This window comes from Leucopleurus acutus (assembly GCF_964270905.1).
Source record: "Leucopleurus acutus genome assembly, chromosome: 15".
NCBI lineage: Eukaryota > Metazoa > Chordata > Mammalia > Artiodactyla > Delphinidae > Leucopleurus > Leucopleurus acutus.
Window position 1 is genome coordinate 3,429,553 of NC_139157.1, and position 21,112 is coordinate 3,450,664.

Sequence of the window (21,112 nt, forward strand, 5' to 3'; positions counted from 1 at the left end):
TGCTCCGCAGCATGTGGGATCTTCCTGGATCAGGGCTCTAACCCATGCCCCCTGCATTGGCAGGTGGATTCTTAACCACTGCACCACCAGGGAAGCCCAGCTCTTCAGCTTTAGATGGCGTTATTTCTAAAATAACAGGGATCTAATGTCATTATGTCATGACTCACACCCCATGTATCCTTTTAACTGTCTCACGGGTAGGGGGAGGGGTGCTATCTCATCCTCTGACTTTCTAGCTGCTTCTCAGAGCATGGCAGGAAGGTTCCCTCTACACCCAGGGACACTCTGGAGACCATGGCAGCATATATAGAGGAAAAGGAGTAACCTGTTATTGTGTTTGTTCTTAAAGCAATTCATAAGCTTGTTTTTGAGGGCAGTTTCAGGTTCACAGCAAAACTGAGCAGAAGGTAGAGAGTTCCCGTTGAACCCACACACACACAGCCTCCTCCACTGCCTGTTGTATTTGGTACAATCAGTGAACATGCATGACACGTCATTAATGGTGGTTTTAATGTTTTTGTATAAGGAGAGTGAAGAAAAGTGGTTCCTGACAAAACTCATTAACTTCTCATGAGGTCTAAACATAGTACAGTCAAAAATTGAGGATTTAAAACATGACTTAGATAGCTGAAGCCATCAGCACGAGGCCATTGATCTGTTATTGGTCATTTCTCACTCCCTCCCCCATCTGTCTATCTAGTTTTCCTGCCTGAAAAGTAAGTGTCATCGACAAGCAGCCAGGCCACCTTCCTGTCTTATTTTCCTCAGGGGTCATGTTTTCCAGGGTTTGCTGCCGTCCACTGGAAACAAGAAACAGCAAGCTCTGCTGGGTTAAAAGTCCGTGAGATGATTTTTTATTTGCAAAATAACACAGAGCCCCTCTTGTTTCCTTGTAAATGATTCCTTAAATTACATTTAGCTAAGGTCACTGCGAGACCGTGGTTTGAACTTGCCGTCTGAAGGAGTCATCACCCTGCATTGGGCTGGCCACCATCTCTTAGGGTATCCATGGTCCCAAAGTGATCTCAGAGAGACAGCAGTGAGCGGTCTTGAAGAAAGATCTCAGTTCCCTGCCCAGGAATTGGACCTGGGTAGCCTGGATGAAAACCAGGAATCCTAGCTGCTAGACCACCAGGGGCTAGAGGCTAGAGGCAGAGTTTCCCTGGCTCTTGCTCTGTTTGAAAGGAAGAATGTTTCAAGGAGGCAAAAACTGTAAAAATAGGTACAGAGTTTATTATTAGCGACACAGTGCAACGTATGGGAGAGCACACAGAGAAGCAGTTTATTGATTTAAGTCAGAAGCTAGCCAGAAATACACAACCAGAGAGAAAGGGTGTGGGCATCCTCTCTAATGAGGAGCACAGTGAAGAGGTGATTGAAATCACTTACGTAGGACGGTCCTTCCGGGCTTTGTTTACCTTTGGCCAATTATCTTGTTTCATTTTTCATACCTGATTGGTCCTAGGACCCTCCCCAAGATGTGTGTGCAACTTTTTGCTAAGATGGATCCCACTGCAGAGGCCTTTGGGGTGCACGTCCACACTGATTATGGGGTGGTGCCCCCTCCCTTTTTGACCCCCAAGGAGCCTTCCTGCACATGTGCAGATGGGGAAGTTTTCCTTGACCTCAGGAGTGGTCATCTTATCTCTTTACTTCAGCACAGCTCAGCTTCTGCCACTAGCTTTGTCTTTGGAGTGTCTGAGTGAGAACGAAGCTTCAATTTCAGTCCACTTGACAAACACCAGCTGTCCAGCCCAAGGGCCCATCTATCTCCTACCTCATCAGCACAGAGCAAGTGCTCAGGAAATGCTGGTAGGGGCCCATCTCTTAGGGTGTCCTTGGATTCTCAGCACCCAGCACAGAGCCAGCGCTTGGGAGTGCCTGTGGGGAGGGAGAGAATGATTAAATGAGTGAAAGAAATCATAAGCCTCCGGGTCCCCTGTGAGGAAAGATTCCTGGGCCATTGGTCTGGGTGGTCCGTAGAGTTTCTCGATACCAGATAGTGTTCTGATTGGAGGACGCTGGGTGGGGAAAGGAAGAGAATTTCTGAGATCCTCTCCTGCACTGCGAACAGGAGAAGCCCAGGGAAGTGCCGGTTTTATCCGGGTCTCCTAGTGTGTGCCTTGATGGGTTAGCAGCTCAAAAGGTACCTCGTGAACTAGGCCTCTCCCTCCAGGCTTGCTGGCCCCCCAGTCCCCACAGAAGAGGCAAACCAGGGTATCCACAACTGTTTGTTTTTCTTCTGTGGCGACCAGTATATTAATATTTTACCAAGAAATGGGAATGTCCCTGCTCAGGGATGTGCTGCACATGACCGAACACATTAGGAGACAACTACCAAGAGTGTGCTTTTGGATAAATAGCAGTTTGTGCAAACAATTATCTGGGACTTCTCTCTGGTCCCTGTAACCCGTACTTCTCAGTAAGCAGTGTTGCCCAGTGACATGCATCATGGATCATGCGTTCTCTGCAGGGGAGATGTCAATCCCAAAGGGACAAGAGCTACTAGATATTACCATGGCTTGTGGAACCCTTCCCCACAAAATCTCATTCCTTACCATTTCACCTCTCTTGTTGGGTTTTCTTGGGTATCACACAGGCAGCATTGACCCTGAATTCATGGAAGATACATAAAATGTTTGCAAGGTCAGGGTTCTGAAACTGTGGTAAAACGAGTTGTCTGTGATGGGAGGACTTTTGCTTTATTGCTTGATCTCTGCCATGTTTATAATGTGGATGTTGTAATCATATATTCTACCTGAGGTTTTTTGTATTTCCTAAACCTGAGGATTGATGCCTTTCAAGTACTCAACTAGTTTGTCTTTAAATAGTGTTCCTCTCCTTCGGGAACTCCAATTAAATGTATGTTAGAGCTTGCTTTCTATCCTCCACAACTTTTTTTTTCCATATTGCAGTCCTTTTAATTACCTTATCTGTAATATAATTCATAGGTGACTGTGCAGAAATCAAGGCACCTTCAAAGAGAAGGAGAAACTTGCTTGAAACTTCATATGAAACTTGCTCTTTTGAATCGGTCCAGGACTCCATCGAAGCCTTGTGATAATTTCATATAAATCCTGGTGTTCCATATCTGTATCTTTGAGCCTGTATGTACCATTAACACACTACATTTCAGAGACATCAGAGGCTCATCTAATTTGTATCACCGAATTATAATCATCAGCAGCGCATCATACTGATTTTTAAAAATTCCAATGGAAGCTTGTCATAAAGACATTCACAGAGTTCTCATGTAATCATCTCAAAAGGGCTCTGATGGGGGCAAAAAACCACATTCCTGAGTTAAAACCTTCTGGTTTCTTGCAGTCAGATCCCGCTATGGATATTTAGGTTTTGAAACTGCCTTTTGGCAGGATTCGGCAGTCTTGTAGCGTCTTGAGTTACCCCACCATGGACATTAACAATCACAGCTCGTCACCATTTGAACAGCCAATGTATTTGTTTACAGATTCTCCTTTGTTTAATTTGGGCAAATAAAATAGTTCTACAAATTTTGATTTCATAAATATTACTATTCTTCTCATTGGTACAGTCATGGGCTTTCCTAATCATTCATTCACTGCTGTTGTGTTTGGTGCTGTAAAAAGTGAGCCAGAGGGGCCTTTATCCTCACACTGCTTCTAAGAGAGGAAATTGTGATGTGGTTAGAGAGAGGATTAATACAGCCGTAAAGGAGACACACAGCCTCCCATTCCTGTGAGATTAACTGTGGTCATGCCCACGTGGGGGCTACAGACTCTAGTCTTCTTCTGACTGGCTTGGAGGTTGCGCGGGGTTGAAAGTCAGGAACTAGTAACTCTTTCTTGATGTGTGGGTGCCCTGGGGCATCTGTAACAAAGCACCACAACTTGGTAACTTACAAATCAGACGTTTATGCACTCACAGCCCTGGAGGCCACAAGTCCAAAATCAAGGTGTCATAGGGCCACACTCCCTCCGAAGGCTGCAGGGGATGATCCTTCCTGCCTCTTCCAGGTCCTGGTGGCACCGGGTGTTCCTGGGCTTGTGGCTGCATCCCTCCACTCTCTTCCTCCGTCCTCACACAGCCCTCTTTCCTGTGTGTCTGACACTCAAGTCCCCCTCCATAACTTTGAAGTTGCCTTGTAATGGTCTTCAGCTGATTGTTGGTGCTACCAATCTGGCAATGCTTTAAAACAATTTTCTTTTTATTGGAGTGTAGTTGCTTTACAATGTTGTGTTAGTTTCTGCTGTACAATGAAGTGAATCAGTTATATGTATACATATATCCCCTCGTTTTGTGTCTCCCTCCCCCCCCCATCCCACCCATCTAGGTCATCACCGAGCACCGAGCTGAGTTCCCTGTGCTGTGCCGCAGGTTCCCCCTCGCTATCTGTTTTACACGTGGTAGTGTATTTATGTCAAACCTAATTTCCCAATTCATGCCACCCTCCCCTTACCCCGCTGTGTCCACATGTCCATTCTCTATGTCTACGTCTCTCTTCTTGCCCTGAAACTAGGTTCATCTGTACCATTTTTCTAGATTCCACATACATGCATTAATATACAATATTTGTAAAACAATTTTCTTGTTTAGCTTGTGCTCATAGCGTAAATTTGAACCCCAAATCAGGTCAGCTCATGATTACAGAGTTTCACTGGTTGCGTATCTTCCCCTCAAGGAACCGAGGCCACCACGAAGTGTTCCCATTTGTGATCATTTGCGGGTCTGATTTTCATCTTGTTCAGCCTCACTGAGCATCTTCTGGGCTCTGGGTTTATGTGGGGGCCTCATACCTCCACTCACTTCGCGTGGGTGAGCCCAAGGCCTGTCTCCGTACTTCCTGGGCGGTCACTAAACCCTCAGCAGTAGCAGACACTGTTAGGGCTGCTCCAGCTCCAGGGCTCCAGGGGCAGCTGGGGTCCACACTCCTGCCTAGGATTTCACTCGTGAACTCAGCTATGCACATACAAGGATTTTAAAAACATTTTATCTAACACTTTTAGTTTGTGACAAGAGCGTTTTCAGGCTGTCTACACTATAATTATTGACAGAGATGAATGCGATTTTATTGTCTTTACAGTTTCCTTGGCACAGTGTGTATAGCTCATCATAGGCTTCCAATAAATATGTGAGGAGATGATTAAACACACACGTAAAGTTACATGAAATACATAAAATCTCGTAGTTAAACTTAGTAATTTCTATCATTCCTCTATATAGATACAGATACATTTGTGCCCCCTTATCCGTGGTTTCACTTTTTGAGGTTTCAGTTACCCACGGTCAACCTTGATGCAGACATATTAAATGGAAAATTCCAGAAATAAACGATTCATAAGTTTTGAATCATCTGAGGAGCCTGATGGAACGTTTTCTCTCCATACCCCTCGGGACGTGACTCATCCCTTCGTCTGGCGCGTCCCGCCTGTTAGTCACTCAGCAGCCCTCAGTCATCAGGTGGACTGTTGAGATATCACAGTGCTGGTGTTCAGGTGACCCTGTTTACTTAATAATGGCCCCAAAGTGCCAGAGGAGTGATGCTGGCAATTCGGAAGTAAAGTGCTTCCTTTAAAAAGCGTAAAGGTAAAAAGTTCTTCACTTCATAAGGAAAGAAAAATAATCATATGCGGAGGTTGCTAAGATCTATGGTAAAAATGAATCTTCTATCTGTGAAATTGTGAAGAAGGGAAAAGAAATCTGTACCAGTTTTGCTGTCACACCTCAAACTGCAAAAGTTATGGCGACAGTCCATGATAAGTGCTTCGTTAAGATGAAAAAGGCATTAAATTTGTATAACAAGATATTTTGAAAGAGAGACCACATTCACATAACTTTCATTACAGCATATTGTAATAGTTATTCTGTTTTATTATTAGTTGTTGTTAATCTCTTACTGTCCCTAATTTATAAATTAGATAGGTATGTATGTACAGGAAAAGACATTGTATATATGGGGTCCGGTACTACCTTGGGTTTCAAGGATCCACTGGGGTCTTGGAACGTATCTGTATAGATGTAGATGTAGACGTAGAAACAGGTAGATATCAGACCAAAGGACATGATAGGTTAGTTCGCTTAGTCCTTCTGTCCTCCCTCTCAGCACACACACGCATCCGTATATCTGCATACACAGCACACGCCAGGGCTAAGAGCTCAGCAGAACACAACCACTCACCTGGCATTTCCCTGGGCTGCAGGCACACGATGTGAGAGAAGGGCGAATTGGGACAACCCAAGGAGGCTGTCACCAACCACCCCATGCGATCCTACCTCCACAATTTGAAGCTAGTCTCCAGTCCCTCCAAGGGGCTTCCAGGAGATTCCGAGAGGCCACCCTCCCCCAAAGCCCACCGTCAAAACCACCACACACACAGGTTTGCACCTGTTATTTGTGGGCCCCGGTTCTTAATAACCAGACTGTGATCTTTACCTTTCTTTGCTGCAGCTCCCACCTTATGTTCACCTACGTTCACCTATGGATTTTTAAAAGAGATATTAACATGCAATTTGGAATCTTAGTAAGTCTGGAAAATCACAACATACACACCTAAAACTTCCAGTTCTCAGGCTGGCTTGGCTTCTTTATTTGGTATACACTTCCATCTAGTGGTGAGCCACTGTGTAGACGTGCAGCTTACAGCCTCTGTTGTGTAGTCCCCGCAGAGCTGTGTGATTATACCCCACACAACGGCATGTATAAACCTTGTAATTTCGACGCCGTATCTGGCACCGTCTTCCCTCCCTCTGTGTGTGTATCCTTCCCCTGTGTTCTTCGCTGTGTTCTTTCCAGTTATCCCCAGAGACCCCACCGCTGAACACGTTTGCAGTAATTTTCTTAAACAAAACCTCCCCTCGGGACCAAGAAGTTCAGTCAGGGAGACCCGGGATTGGAGCGGGTCCGGCAACGCAGGGGGTGCGGCCTCTCTTTGGGGTCTGGACCGTTCAGCCCGCGTCACACATCCTGAGTGTGGATCGGGGATGAAGCGCCACGTCGGCTATTTAACTTCCCACCTAGATTAACCCTTGCCACGTGCTGAACGCACTGAGCACTGCACTCACCTGCCCCATGTTCCACCAGGGCCCCCAGAGGGTCGATGGCAACACAGAACGTTCCAAACCACAGCCCCGTGGCTCTGGGTCCCACCCACCTTTCCTTCCTCTCGGCCAGTTGACCTCTGGGTGAGGGAGGTGGAGGCTCCCAGCAGCCCCTCCCAAGCCGCCTGGCCCTGCGTTGCTCTCCGCTGTTCCCCAAACCTAAATGGACTCGCGGGTGGACTCAGCAGTGGGACTTGCTAGGCACGAGCACTTGACATGTGCCTGTCCCAGGCCTGAATGCGCTTCACCTCGACCTACTAGTAGCTACCTGGATGCTTGGTTCTGCAGTTCACCTGGCATTCGTGATTGATGTCACGGGCTCGTTCAACCAAGACTAACGTTGTGCCGTTATATGCTGCATATGGTGGGGGCATCTGGTCGGGGTGAGGGGCACGAATGCCCCTTAGCACAGCCGTAGTCTAGCGGACGAGTCAGACACGTCCGCAAATACGCGTAGTAAAACCAGAGACGCTCCGTGAGAGATCTGTCAGGGGACCATTGGAATCAGGGTTCCTTCTCTGACACGGTCAGCGATATAGCAGGGGCAGAAGTCGGCCATGTATGCCAGTTTATTCAGTGCTGGAGTCGTGTCGCCAAGATCAGTGGTGTTTTGGCCGAAGAGCTTGTTCCTACCTGAGGGGTCTCAGGAATCAGGGGACGAGATGGAGCCAAGAGGTGAGTGTGGGAACGGGTGCTGGGGGCGCGGCCCTGCTGCAGGTCCACCGCAAGCCGTGCGGCAGCCCTTCTGCCCGGGAGCTGTATTTTGCATGTGGTACAGATAATATCACTGGGCAGCATTTTTCCACATGACTTGTATTTTTGCAACAGTGAGGAAAATTGTGAAGATGTGTGATGGAGTCGGGGGCAGTTGAATAGTCAGGGAGAGAAAAAAGAATAATTCACTACGGCTGTTTGGACTAATATGATCGTTATTTCCCCCACGATGTATATTTAGTCAAGTGCATTTCCCCTGGAAATTGCTTGTTGCCCTGTCCTCAGCTAGGAAACTATTTCTAAAAGGTGTTTTACCGTTTAGAGAGTGTTTACTGTTTAGAGAGTGTTTTACCGTATTGCCGGATGGAGTTTAGATGTTATTTATTTAAACATTTCTGGTTTGGAAGTGTTGATTTTTTTTGAAATTAGTTGCGATTTTTCCATTCCTAGTAGCCAGAGCATTGCTCAACATTCTGGTTGAGAAGTGAAGAAGGTACAGTGCCCTGGACAAGCCTAGAAGCCATCCAGGCATCTTGGCATTTTCTTAATGTACAACCGATTTTAAGTCTTTTAAAACTCTGGTTGTTTGCTCTTTTTCTTTTTTGTTTAAAAAAATGTGGCTTACATGGTTTAAAGAACAAAAAGAAAGGCTTATGAAACTACACAGAAGGCTTCTTGAACCTCAAAAGCTCTTACGAAATGACAAAATGATGAGTTAAGTGTGAATGGATGAGGAACACACGGATTAAATTTCCCTTGAGATGCACATGGATTTAAGAATTAGAAGGAAAAATTTCCTGGCAAAAAGTGCTTGGCCCAGAAAGTTCGATAAATGACTTGTAGTATTTTGCTGAACCTACCCACCTGCTAGCTGAGCCTGTTCCCAATGAAAAGTCTTCACGTGGTATGATTTTATGATTGGAAACTGAAACACTTAATACCAGAGAAAGATGGCATCACTACCCATCAGCAGGCCTTGGCCCAGCTGCGACAGAGAAGCTTGAGGTAGGAGCAGAGGAACATAGGAGACTTTCAGAAATGTCAGAGGACTCAATGGGTAGAAATATGCGTGGTCAGGAAAACGTTAGGAATCTTGTTGGAAATGGAGGTGTCCAGGACGAGCTGAGAAGACAGTTCTCTGCATCCAGCAGAGACCCCAACACCTTCTCATTTTGAACTCTAAAAAACAGATACATCCTTCCAGGAGCAGGGGCATCTGTCCACATAGACTAAAACCCCACTTCTGGTACCAGTTCTGTATCAGTCTGGGTCTAATCAGGCAAGAGAAACCACACAGTAAATTGAGCAGGGGAAATTTAGGCCAGAGCAACACTTTCAAAGATCTAATTCAGTTCATTGTTGAGCTGGAACTGTGAAGAAAATACATTGTATTGATCCTACACTTACTTCCAAAGGAGGAGTCCCAGGGGTTTAGCGGCCCAAGGATGCCGTATGGCATACGGTGCTTAGGGGCTGCCCCCACAGTCATCAGTCACTAGAATAAGACCTTTGGATGTTACCTCCCTTCTGTCTTGAGTGTAAAATGGGACTAATGATCATACCCCCTTGACTGCAGTGTTGTGACAGTGTATTTGAAGTGCTCAGAAGGGTGCCTGGTACCGTAACTGCTTAGTAAATGTCACTACTACTACTTTTTCTCAGTTTCTAGCATGTTTCTGACTGAACCAGGAACCTGCCTCCTTGAGGATGGGACCAGCCAGGGCTGACTTTATCTGCACACAGGGTCCCTGCTTCCCGCCTTATATAACCTGCGATGACAGAAGGATTTAAAAGTGTTTTCCCCACCCTCCTGCCCACCATTAAAATTTCTTTACTCTTTACTTCTAAGTCTTGCCTTTTTCACTGTGTTTTTCAGAGGCAAATACTAAAAATATTTTAAAAGTAGAAATGATTTTATTCTTTAAAATGAAAATAAAATGCAAACACCCTTCTGGGGAGCACACCTCGAGTTACTTGTTCCACACTTACTCCTCGGTGTGGATTATTATGTTTGAAGGCCTTCCACTGCATTGTGAAGCAAAACATGGGCTCAGACATCTGTGTGGAGAGGGTGCTGGTGGAGGAGGGGTCTTATAAAGACAGGTATGGAGGATACGCACGAGTAGTAATATATATATATATTTTTTTAAATTTTTATTTATTTAATTTTATTTTTGGCTGTGTTGGGTCTTCGTTTCTGTGCGAGGGCTTTCTCTAGTTGCGGCGAGCGGGGTCCACTCTTCATCGTGGTGCGCGGGCCTCTCACTGTCGCGGCCTCTCTTGTGCGGAGCACAAGCTCCAGACGCGCTGGAGTAGTTGTGGCTCACGGGCTCTAGAGCACAGGCTCAGTAGTTGTGGCGCACGGGCTTAGTTGCTCCGCGGCATGTGGGATCCTCCCAGACCAGGGCTCGAACCCGTGTCCCCTGCATTGGCAGGCAGATTCTCAACCACTGCGCCACCAGGGAAGCCCCATGAGTAGTAATATTAATTCACAGTTTTGTTAAGGATTGGCTCTGGGAAAGCCGCTCAAGCGATGATAATATTGTTTAGCTGTTTGAGTGGAGAAGGCACACAGAGTATGTCAGCATTTTACTTTGTTTCCTCAAATAATATCACTAGGAAAGGTAAAGAATTCCGAAGATTCAGCACTATTGTTATTTTCAAAAGAACAATTGAAAAAAAAAACAACTATCTACAGCAAAGGACGTGACCTGGGTTTTGTCCTTACTGCCTGTTCACATGGGCGTGAGTCTGAATGAATCAATATGGTGCCCAAGCTGACCTGCGAAGGGCCCAGAGAAGACCTCAGACTGGACACCAAACTGGAAGCAGCCTCAGATTTGAACATTGAACTTGGTTTGGGAAATTACTGATCATGACAGATTTCCTGTAGAACTGAGGCACATTTACATGGAACACATGGAGTTTCTTTGCCTGAGGTTTTTGGGGTTTTAAACAATTCTGCCCTTCTATGTAGGATTCATTTTATATATAATTCAGGTATTACTTAGATTTCTCTGCCTATTGAGTTCAGAACCCAAGTGAAGGTCCTGACCTACCCTCCCGTTTCCTTCACCCTCCCCACAGTGATCGCCCCCAACCCCCATTCTTGGGTCTTTGCAAAAACTGGGCTGGTAATGCTGCAGCCACATGCACACCTGGCTCTCACCTGCCACTTTCTGTAGAAATCCAGTCACACGTGCATCTCCAAATAGACCACCTTCCACCTGCTGGAAAGGCAACCACAGCTCCATCCACATGGCCCCTCAGGAGGTGAGTCCAGCCCCCTCCCCTCCTTGGCGTAAAGCAACCCCACCGGCCCCTCCTCCCCACCCAGTCTTGCATGTTGGAACCCTTGTGAACCAAACTGTCTTCACCTCATATACACATAATCCATAAGTTTGGAAGTAAAACTAGCTATAGTATCAGATCACATCAGTTAATGTAAACCAAGGATAAGCAGTGCAGTGAATATTTTCAAACATGATTTCTTCCCATCCTTTTCCCCAGAGAAGGGAGAAGGAAACCATGCAGAGTGTCACATGACTTAAAGAAAAACGGATAGACATTTATTCGAACTCTGGCTTCACCTCCTGCAACCTCTTAGCCTGGGCCTGGGTTACTTAAGCCTGAATTACTTAACTTGTCTGACCTTAAATTTTCTCATCTGTAAATGGGGGACACATTTCTACCTCATAAGCTTATTGTTAGGATTAAACAATATGCTATGTGCCACGTATTCAGCTCATAAGTGAAAACACCATAGATAACAGTAGAAATACTAGTATCCTTTTTGCCTGAGGGATTTCTCCAAAGATGACTCTTGATCCAGCTGTTTTTGTAAAGATCTGTTCCTTCCTGTGGTCAGGCCTCACAGGAACCCACAGTGTGTGCCAAAAGCCGTCTAGGAGACGAGGATGCCAACAGGCTGAGACCCGCCCATACACTGGGCGGGGCTGCGTCCTGTGCCTTCTCAGGGACAGCTGAAAACAACAGCTCTAATGTTGCACTGGGTCTGCTTTGCCTCTGAGAGGCATCTGGGAGAGTCTGGGAGGTTTGCTTGACGTTTCAGAAACACACACTGTGGGTCCAGCGTGTGGCCAAGTGGCCTCCTGCTGCAGTGTCCATGCAGCTGCTCCACTCAGCCCCTAAGGCCTCCTGATTCTCAGCTGGTTTGATACTTACAACCTCCATGGTGTGGGGAAAATATTGGTCTATGTTTCCTACACCTGCCATGACCAAAGACCGCTCATTGGGTGGCGTAAAACAACAGAAATCTGTTCTCCCCAGGTTCTGGAGGCTGGAAGTCTGAAATCAAAGTGTGGGCCGGGCCATGCTCCCTCTGAAGGGGAGGGTCTTTCCTCGTCCTTCTACCTTCTGGGGTTGCTGGCAGGCCTTTAGCTTGCAGCTGCATCACTCCGATCTCTGCGTCTGTCTTCATGTGGCCTTCCTGTAAGGACACTAGTTATCGTGGGATGTAGGACTCAGTCGAATCCAATATGACCTCAGTTTAATTATATATGCAAAGTCTCTATTTCCAAATAAGGTCCCATTCACAGGTTCTGGGTGGACATGAATTTTGAGGGGACTCTATCCAGCCCAGTCCGGTTGGGAAATACATCACAGCACGATTATCTCTGTTATGATCCACGAATCCCATAAGTATCAACAGATGGAGAAAGAAAGTATTACTTTCTGGAAAAATGAAAATAGTTCCACTGTATGATCCAACAGTCCCACTTCTGGGTATTTATCCAAAAGAATTAAAATCAGTATCTCAAGGAGGTATCTGCACTCCTATGTTCACTGCAGCATCATCCACAACAGTGAAGGAAAGAACCCAAGTGTCCACTGACAGATGAATGGATAAAGTGTGGTATATACATACAGTGGGATATTATTCAGCCCTAAACAAGAAGGCAGTTCTGCCATTTGCAGCAACATGTATGGACCTAGAGGACGTTATGTTAAGTGAATAAACACAGAGTGAAATAAGTCACTAAAGACAAATACTGCATGATTCCACTTATATAAAGTATCTAAAACAGTCAAACTCATGGAAGCAGAGAGTAGAATGGTGGGTGCTGGTGGCTGGGGGAGGGGATGTGGAGAGTTGTGGTCCAGTGGGTATAAATTTCAGTTATGCCAGATGGAAGATTTCTAGAGATCTGCTTTGCAGCAAAGTGCCTATAGTTAAAGTACTGTGCTGTACACTTCAGAATGTGTTGGGGGTAGATCTAATGTCGTGTTCCTACCACACACACCCCCCCACACACACAACAACAGAGACACAAGGAAACTCTGGGAGGTATTGGTTCTGTTACCTTGGTTGTAAGGATGGTATCACAGGTGTTTGCATTTGTCCAAATTATACTTATTAAAAATGTGTAGTTCTTGGCATATCAGTTACACCTCAATAAAGCAGTTTTTTTAAAAAAAGAAAAGCTCCAGAATTAGGAATGATTTCTAGAAGTTTCCGTAGGAGGATTTCCTTCCTTTTCCTCGTGGGAGGAGGATGGCCCAGGACTTTTGCTGCCAGGGGTGATGTGCCCCCTGCAAGGCATGGATGCTGTGAGCTGTGTGGGACTTGAAACAACTCCAGTGAATCAACAAATACGGCTCAGGGATGTGTGAATCCCAAGTCCTGTTAACGCTTGAAAACTTTTTAGACCTTCCACCTAAAAATCACATTCATAATTAAAAATAAATTGCTCAACCCAAATAGACCCAAGGTTCATCTCTCAGTCTCTAAGTTATCAAATAATCTGACAAAGATAGGCAGAGATGGTTCCTAAAGTTGACAAAAGGATTAGGACGAAGGATGGATGAGCTTCATCACCCTGTTATTTAATTCCAAGCCTTCCAGGGTTAAGCAGAAACTTACCCACTTAGAAAACCCTCGGTATCTGAAATACTTGAGCTGACAAGGGGGTCCATCCCAGTGAGCTACTGTGCATCTTGGCCAGAGTTTTGACCAGGACTTGAACCCCAGAAGGACCAGCACTCCTTACAGCAAACATGACCTTTCAGCCACCTGCCCAGCCAGCCAACGTTTCATTAAGGTTTCCATTCCTCCCACAATCCCCGGACTCTCCTAAGGGGGCAGGGAGGAGAAGAATACCTCTTGTGAGGCTTTTCACTATTGCACAACCTTTCGTTCCAGCCTTGTCTCCCTGAGCGCATACCAAGTGCAGGGAAAGGTGAGTCCTTTTCTAGTAACTGGTCCCCACCGTGAAAGCTGCATCCCATGGAGGCTGTGGAGGGGACCCTAGGGGGGAGGGGAAGTGATCAAAGGGCCACTGACGACAAGGAACCCTGAGAGGAAATTGCTTATTTGCAGCCCCATTCTTGCCTGTGCAACGTGGTTTCAACAGCTTTGCGTGCGTGTGTGTGTGTGTGTGTGTGTGTGTGTGTGTGAAGAATGATCGTGTTTCTCAGAGCAACAAAACCAGATTAGGACAATCCATTCTGCGGACCTCTTGCCAAGTTGGAGAGGGTCAGTCTGTGTCACTGGAGTGGGGTCTGAGGCGCCGCCTGCTTTGTGCCTGAAAAGACGAGCGCATGGCAGGTCTGTAAGGTGGGTGGGGCCGGCAGCCCCACAACTCCCACAGATGCCGCTTTTTCGAGCTGCATGTCTCCTGTATACACACAGACCTGTTGGTACTGGTTTTGGAAGCAGGGAGGGAGGAGGAGAGCAGAATGGAAGGCATCTTTGTCGCAAGCCTCTTGCTCAGTATTTTAAAAATGTCTGTGAATACTGCTGTGTAATTGAGGTGCTGTGGCTTTGAAATTAGTAAGGCACAATGCAGCCTTCTCATGCTCAGGATGCTAGACTGGGGGCCTTTAAACACTTTGGTAAATTATACATAATAAAAATTTACCATTAATAACACACATCATTGTGCAGCCATCGCCACTGTCCATCTCCAGGACTGGATTTGGCCTAGACTTTGATGGTAGAGGTTCCAGACTTCCCAGCAATAGGAACTCTGAGTGTATTCTCTCTGGATGGATACTCCATAGACAGGTGAGAGAAGAATTCACATATAAAAGGACTGAAAGGGAAGCTCGGTTGCTGGCAGCTGCCTTCCTTCCGCCTGTGATTCCTGCCCTTCTTAGTGGAGGCACTTCGCTTTCCCAGGAGGCTCCTGAAGTTCGCAGTGATGCCCCTCGGTCTATGCGGCCAAGTCTCCCGGTGGCAGCCACTACGGTGAAAGCAAAAGGCCTGCTGGTTACTGCTCCAGTTCTCGAGTTCTTGCGAAAGGAGGCATGTGTGATAACTGAATAGAGAGAGTTACCAAATAAACATGCTGTTTTTATGAGCTTAGACACATGATTTCACATTAGTAAAACATTGCCTGCACTGCAGTGGTCCCCAGCCTTTTTGGCACCAGGGATGGGTTTCATGGAAGACAGTTCTTCCACGGGCAGGGTTGGGGCTCATGGTTCAGGCGGTGATGCGAGCGATGGGGAAGCAGCAGGTGAAGCTTTGCTCGCTCGCCGCTCACCTCCTGCCGTAAGGCCCGGTCCCTAAAAGGCTGCAGACCGATGCTGGTCCTCGGCGTGGGGGTCGGGGACCCCTGGCCTACAGTATTTAAAAACGGTCCCTCGATTTCCCTCCACTTCCCTTGTAAGTTGTAAGTGTTGAAACAGCTCAAACTCACAGGCAGCATAAACCGGGGGAGGACCCCTGGATGCGCCCATTCAAGGTGGAGAGAGGAAGGCTTTAGCAATCTTGGTAAGGCTGGTTCTTGCTGGATCTGCAGTCCAAACTGAGGACTGGCTTACAGGTTAGGGATCTGTGGATGCCCCCCTGCATTACCAGATAAACATGGATGGCCACTCCACCACCCCTAACAAACCAAAGGGTGACGATGAAGTTTAAGCCACAGCAGTTTATAATGAGGAAGCCAGGAGTATGGTGAGCAAAAAAGCTTGCTGAACTCAGGACAACACCAAGGAATGCACTGATGACAAAGTGTCCTGCCAGAAAATGCGCAGGTGCTGCTTCCCGTGTGCACAGAGCGCTGGCTCCAGGAATCCTGAATCAGCCTCAACAAATTCAGTCGCACACACAACTTAATTCACAAATCCCACATTTTCATAACCCCTTAATAATGGCTAAAATGCTTTTAGCAGCATGCAAACGGAAACCCCATGACTTGTGTGCCAGGGGGCCATAACAGACTGAGTTTGGGAGCCGTTTGTGTCCCCTCCAGAGGAGCTGCGGGCCTCACTTTGAGGAGTCTTGCTCCAGGGGTCCAGGGTCTCTGCTGCGTCTGTTGTCTTTTGGGTTTTGATGACTTAGCTTTCAACACTCAGAAGCTTACCCTGAGTTTGCTCACAGCAGTGGAGCACACGCTTTATTGCTCAGGAAGCCTGATGGCTCAGTGAAGCGCAGTGAATATTTACTTTGGGGGCAAAACACTAGAAAACAGGCTTCAGGTCCCTGGGAAGAAGGGGTACTGAGTCCCTTTGGACAATATATAAACCAGATAAACGCCTCCATCTACCTGTTAACATTGGCGCAAAGCTCAGAGCTTAACCTGAGGTGAAATACACCAGCTGCCTGATGTGACACAATTTAGCACATTTATTTCCTTTCTCTTCTTGTCTTGGCATTTTCTTATTTATAGTTCCTCTGCTGCTGACTTTTAAATTTTTAAATATTTAAATTTTTGTATATTTATATTTTACAATTACTTCATTGTATGGGAGTTAGTCGTAAATCACCTCACCACCATCAATAAACAAAATGAACACATACATACTATAGTAGCTCTGAAAACAAAATACAGGGACTTCCCTGGTGGCGCAGTGGGTAAGAATCTGCCTGCCAATGCAGGGGACACGGGTTCGAGCCCTGGTCCGGGAAGATCCCACATGCCGCGGAGCAACCAAGCCCGTGCGCCACAACTACTGAGCCTGCGCTCTAGAGCCCGGGAGCCACAACTACTGAAGCCTGCGCACCTAGAGCCCGTGCTCCGCAACAAGAGAAGCCACCGTAATGAGAAGCCTGCGCACCGCAACAAAGAGTAGCCCCTGCTCACCACAACTAGAGAAAGCCCGCACGCAGCTATGAAGACCCAATGCAGCCAAAAAAAAAAAAAAAAAACCTGCTTAAAAAACAAAATACGGATACCAACACACTATAAATATGCAGGAGTTTAGGGCAAGGTACTTCCAGAGTCCAAAAATAAAGGGAACCTTTGTGAATGCAGTTACTGAAGATACACTTGAAGTGTGAATGAAGAGGTGACCTAAGGACCCCAACCAAGAGGTCAGGACGTGAGCGGACTGGACGTATGGTTGTGTGAGGCTACAGAGGGTCATGAAGCAAGGATGCTGCGTGTCTGAAGGGAAGCGTTTCCACCAGGGGCTGGGCTGTGGGCAGGCAGAGGGCTGGGTGCCCACTCTGTTGCCATAAAGTGGCCTGTCACTATGGACCCCAAACTACACCTTCACTTTTCCAAACCATCCCCTGCACAGCAGCTGGAGTGACCCTTTGCAGAAGAAAACCTAATCTTGGGCACCTGCTTCAAAGACTTCAAAGACTTCCTCTTGCCCTTAAGGTTTGTCATCAGAAGTTGTGAAAGACTTTGACAGAATCACATGCTATTGTATTATACAAGGGAAAATCCTCAACAGAATTAAAAGGCGAATAACCAACTAGGGAAATGTGTTCACTATAAACAGAACAAAGGGTTTATGTGGAAGAGCTCTTACACTGTGATCTCTCCACCCACTCCCCTCAGGAATGGACAAAGGACAGGAACAGAGCCAGGAGACGAAATATTGACTAAAACAACCAATAAGGGTTCAGCATCATTAGTCAAGGACTGAAACGTGAAAGAACCAGCTTTCCCACCCAGCAAATTAGTGATTCAGACTGAGATGTGAACTTTCTTATGCTGCTGGTGGGGATAAAACTTTCACCTTCCTTGGCAAGTATCGAGAGCCTTAAGGATATTTATTCATTTCAATCCACTAATTCTATTTCTGGGAATCTAGCCAAAAAATAGGAATGTGGACAAATATTTAAGTCTAAATTTGTTCATGCAGTATTATATTATAATAGCAAAAAATTAAACGTCCAAAAACTGGGAAATAAAGTATGATAGAATATTATGTGACCATAAAATGCCAAATGAAGGAATCTCAGTAAAAGAAAAATGTTCATAAAAGAATGTTGTGCGGAAGAAAAAAACTCAGCCCACACCACCATCTGTACAGCATGGTCCAAGTAAAACCGTTAATGGGGATCATCTAGCAGTTGTGACATAGATTTATCATTTTACTTTTAAACTATATGTTGGTATGTTTTTAGTGTTCTTTAACATGTGTGCTTTGCTTTTTAAACTGGAACAAAAATCAGTAAAAGCTGCAAATATTTTGAACGTAAAGGGATGCTGTGGGGATGTAGATAGCAGTGCCCTGAGTGGTGCTGAGGCAGCAGAGCTGACATTGCCTGGTCACGTGAACATAGGGAGATGAGAGGGTCGGTGTCAGGTGGAGAGAAACTCAAGGTCCTCACATGGCTGATTGGGTGACACCAACAACCCAGAGGAACAACAATTCAGCAGATGTTTTGAGGGGACTGAATAGAGTAAGATCAGTTTGGGAAATGCTGGATTTGAGGCCCCCAGTGAGGCATGGGCAGGTGGTGGCAGGTGTGAACGCATCTCCCAGGTATGACGCACACCTGGAAGAGAACGCAGATGCGTGGGGTGACGAGGACCCAGGGCTGCAGCCCCTAGAGAAGGCTGCCTGGAGGGAGTGGGATTTGATCCTAGTTGCAGGCTGGAGAAAGGGGAGCCTTCCAGGGAGGAATGAGGGACATAGTCAAAGGAGGAGATCAAGGTGTTTCCACAAAATATCAAAGTCGGGTGAAGGTCTCATTAGAGAGTAGAAAATATGGAAAATTCACCTGCGTCAAGATTTCAGAGGGCTCAAATATCAGAAGTGACTGACAGCCTGGCACTCATTAGGAGCTCTGTTCAGTGCCGTGCACTCCTGCCCTTGCAAAGTCTCGACAGGGCAGCCACAAAGCAGGCTAGATGACGCCCTTATGAAGTGACTTAGTGCATGCTTCTGCTCGTGCTATTATTCCCTTATCAGTCTTATACCTGAAACATGTACATTTGTAATACTCTATTTTCATTTATGTCTAATGAATGAAAGCAAATAAAACATCTTTTTCCGTTTTTAAAACTAGTAACTAGAAAACCTATTGAGAAGTCCTGCTTTCATTAACTTTGCAGCAAGGAGACCCCTCTCCTTTATGTGCTGGAAGGGTTTGGACCTGGATTGATGTGTCACCGTGGGGTTTTGCAGGGTATCGGTGCCGCAAGCTTCACTGAGCTTATAGTAAGGGCAAGGGACCTGCGCAGGCTGCCTTTTCTGCGTGATCCCCGCCTCCCTCCTAGAGAGGACCCGCCTTTCCCGCCTGCACAGTGAGGGCTGACACTGCTCTCACCTGGGCTCCAGGAGTGAGCCCCTCCCCCCTTATCTAAAGCCCACCAGTGCCCTTCATTTCTTTGACCACAGCGATTGGCTCAGGTGGGCGGGAAAGTCACCGAGATGGGAGGGAACGATGAGGGACGACTGTGTTTTCCTTCACGACAAGTGGGGGTACTTTAGGTGATGTGCGAGACGTCACTAGGATAAGAGGAATGCATTTAGACCCACACAGGTTCAGTAGTGGCCTCCAGTGGGACAAAGGCTGTCCTCAGACCACACAGCCAAGGGCACCAGGGACCATCACCACTGCTCACAGAGCTGGAACCCAAACCCCGGGCGTTCAGTCGAGACGGGGCTGGGAGCCAGACCTCTGCCCTGGGTCTGGGTCTCAGCATCAAAGGAGAAATTGCGTTTGCTGAGGGAAACTCCCAGTGCAGGAAGCAAATGAGGTCAAATCCTTCGTAGGCTGGAAAATGGAGAGTTTTCCACCATTATTGGGCAAGGTTGCTCCTTGGCCTTAGGCCTGCCTGAGGGGGAAGCAGAGGCCCTTGGGGGAGGGGGAGTGTCCTCCAGGGATGCCCGCGGGGGTGTTTCTGCCTTCAGATTAAGGCCTCACTTTGAACTGCATGCTCAGGAAAGATTACATCAAAATGATCTCTTTTGCTTAAAATCTCTTCAACCACCAATTCTTTGAACTCCTTAAATGGTGAGTTCTCAACACATCCCCAAACAAGAATAATATTCCTGGAGTGTTTCTGGGAATGAGAAGAAAGCCCTGACAGCAGAGAGGAGGCTTGGGCTAGCTTGCTTTCTGGCTCGCACCGTCACTTGCTCTCCAGGGAGGGTCAGTTAACCTCTGTCTCTGTTCTGTTGAACATCTGCAAAATGGTGATAATTTATCGCTTCGTATTATAAATTCAGAGCTTGAAAGGCAGTAGTTTTCTTAAATTCATCCCTCCCCTCAAGAGAGAGCAAACATCTGCTGATCTCATTTTTAAAACACATTTGTTTTAACAGCTAGTGTTTACTTTAGGTTTTAAAAGAACTTTCCTTAACTTAGAAAACCCCCCACCAATTTGGGATTAAACTAATGAATATTCTTGCTATCAAGAGACCATCTTGATAGATGTATGTTTAGAGGAGATGTGAAGGATGTGTTTTAAAACTTAGATGCAAAAATAACTGTCCCCCTTAATTTGGATGATGAAAATAAGGTGGGCTTTTCTCTTTTTATTTTGCTCATCAATCCACTGAAACATATACTATGAAGCGAAAGGGTAAATACCTAAAAATAATCCAGTATTCTTCACTACTGGATTTTTCTTTTTAAAAATGATCATTTAAGAATTCAAAGTGTGTGTGTGTTTTGACTGTTAAGTATTATGATGAAAATTCTGCTTCCATAAATGGAAAACATAATACAAATATAGGTTCCTATTATTACCAGCCTTCCCCAAGGGACTGAGGCTGAAGCTTTGTTCTCTGAGCCCCAGCAAACAGCATTTTGTGAGAAAATGAGGCATAAATGGTATCATTGCAACAGCAAACTGGTCAGAAAATATGAACAGCCGGAGCTGCTCACTGGGCAGGGGACAGTGGGGAGGATTACTAAAAGATTGATAAAAATTGCAGCAATAATCATACCTCACATATAAGACTTCAGATTTTACAGCTCACATAGTGTTGCATTTTCTCATTTTGTCTTCATCCCAACCCTGAGTTACAAATGCGGAGAATGAGATTCAAAGTTGGGAGCTATAGCTAATGAACCTACTTGCTTTTGGGGAAAATGCACAGTCTTTTCCTTGGTAGCAAACTTACCCACATAGTGAAAGAATTTATTTTGCATTAGGAAAAGTGA

At 46.1% G+C, this 21,112-nt stretch overlaps 1 protein-coding gene across 1 annotated transcript in view; it reads left to right on the top strand.

Moving 5' to 3' along the window:
* PDE10A (phosphodiesterase 10A) overlaps nt 1-21,112 on the top strand; it is a gene marked incomplete at its 5' end in the record, with an annotated part of 577,771 nt that overhangs the window by 81,078 nt on the left and 475,581 nt on the right. The window lies entirely within an intron of this gene.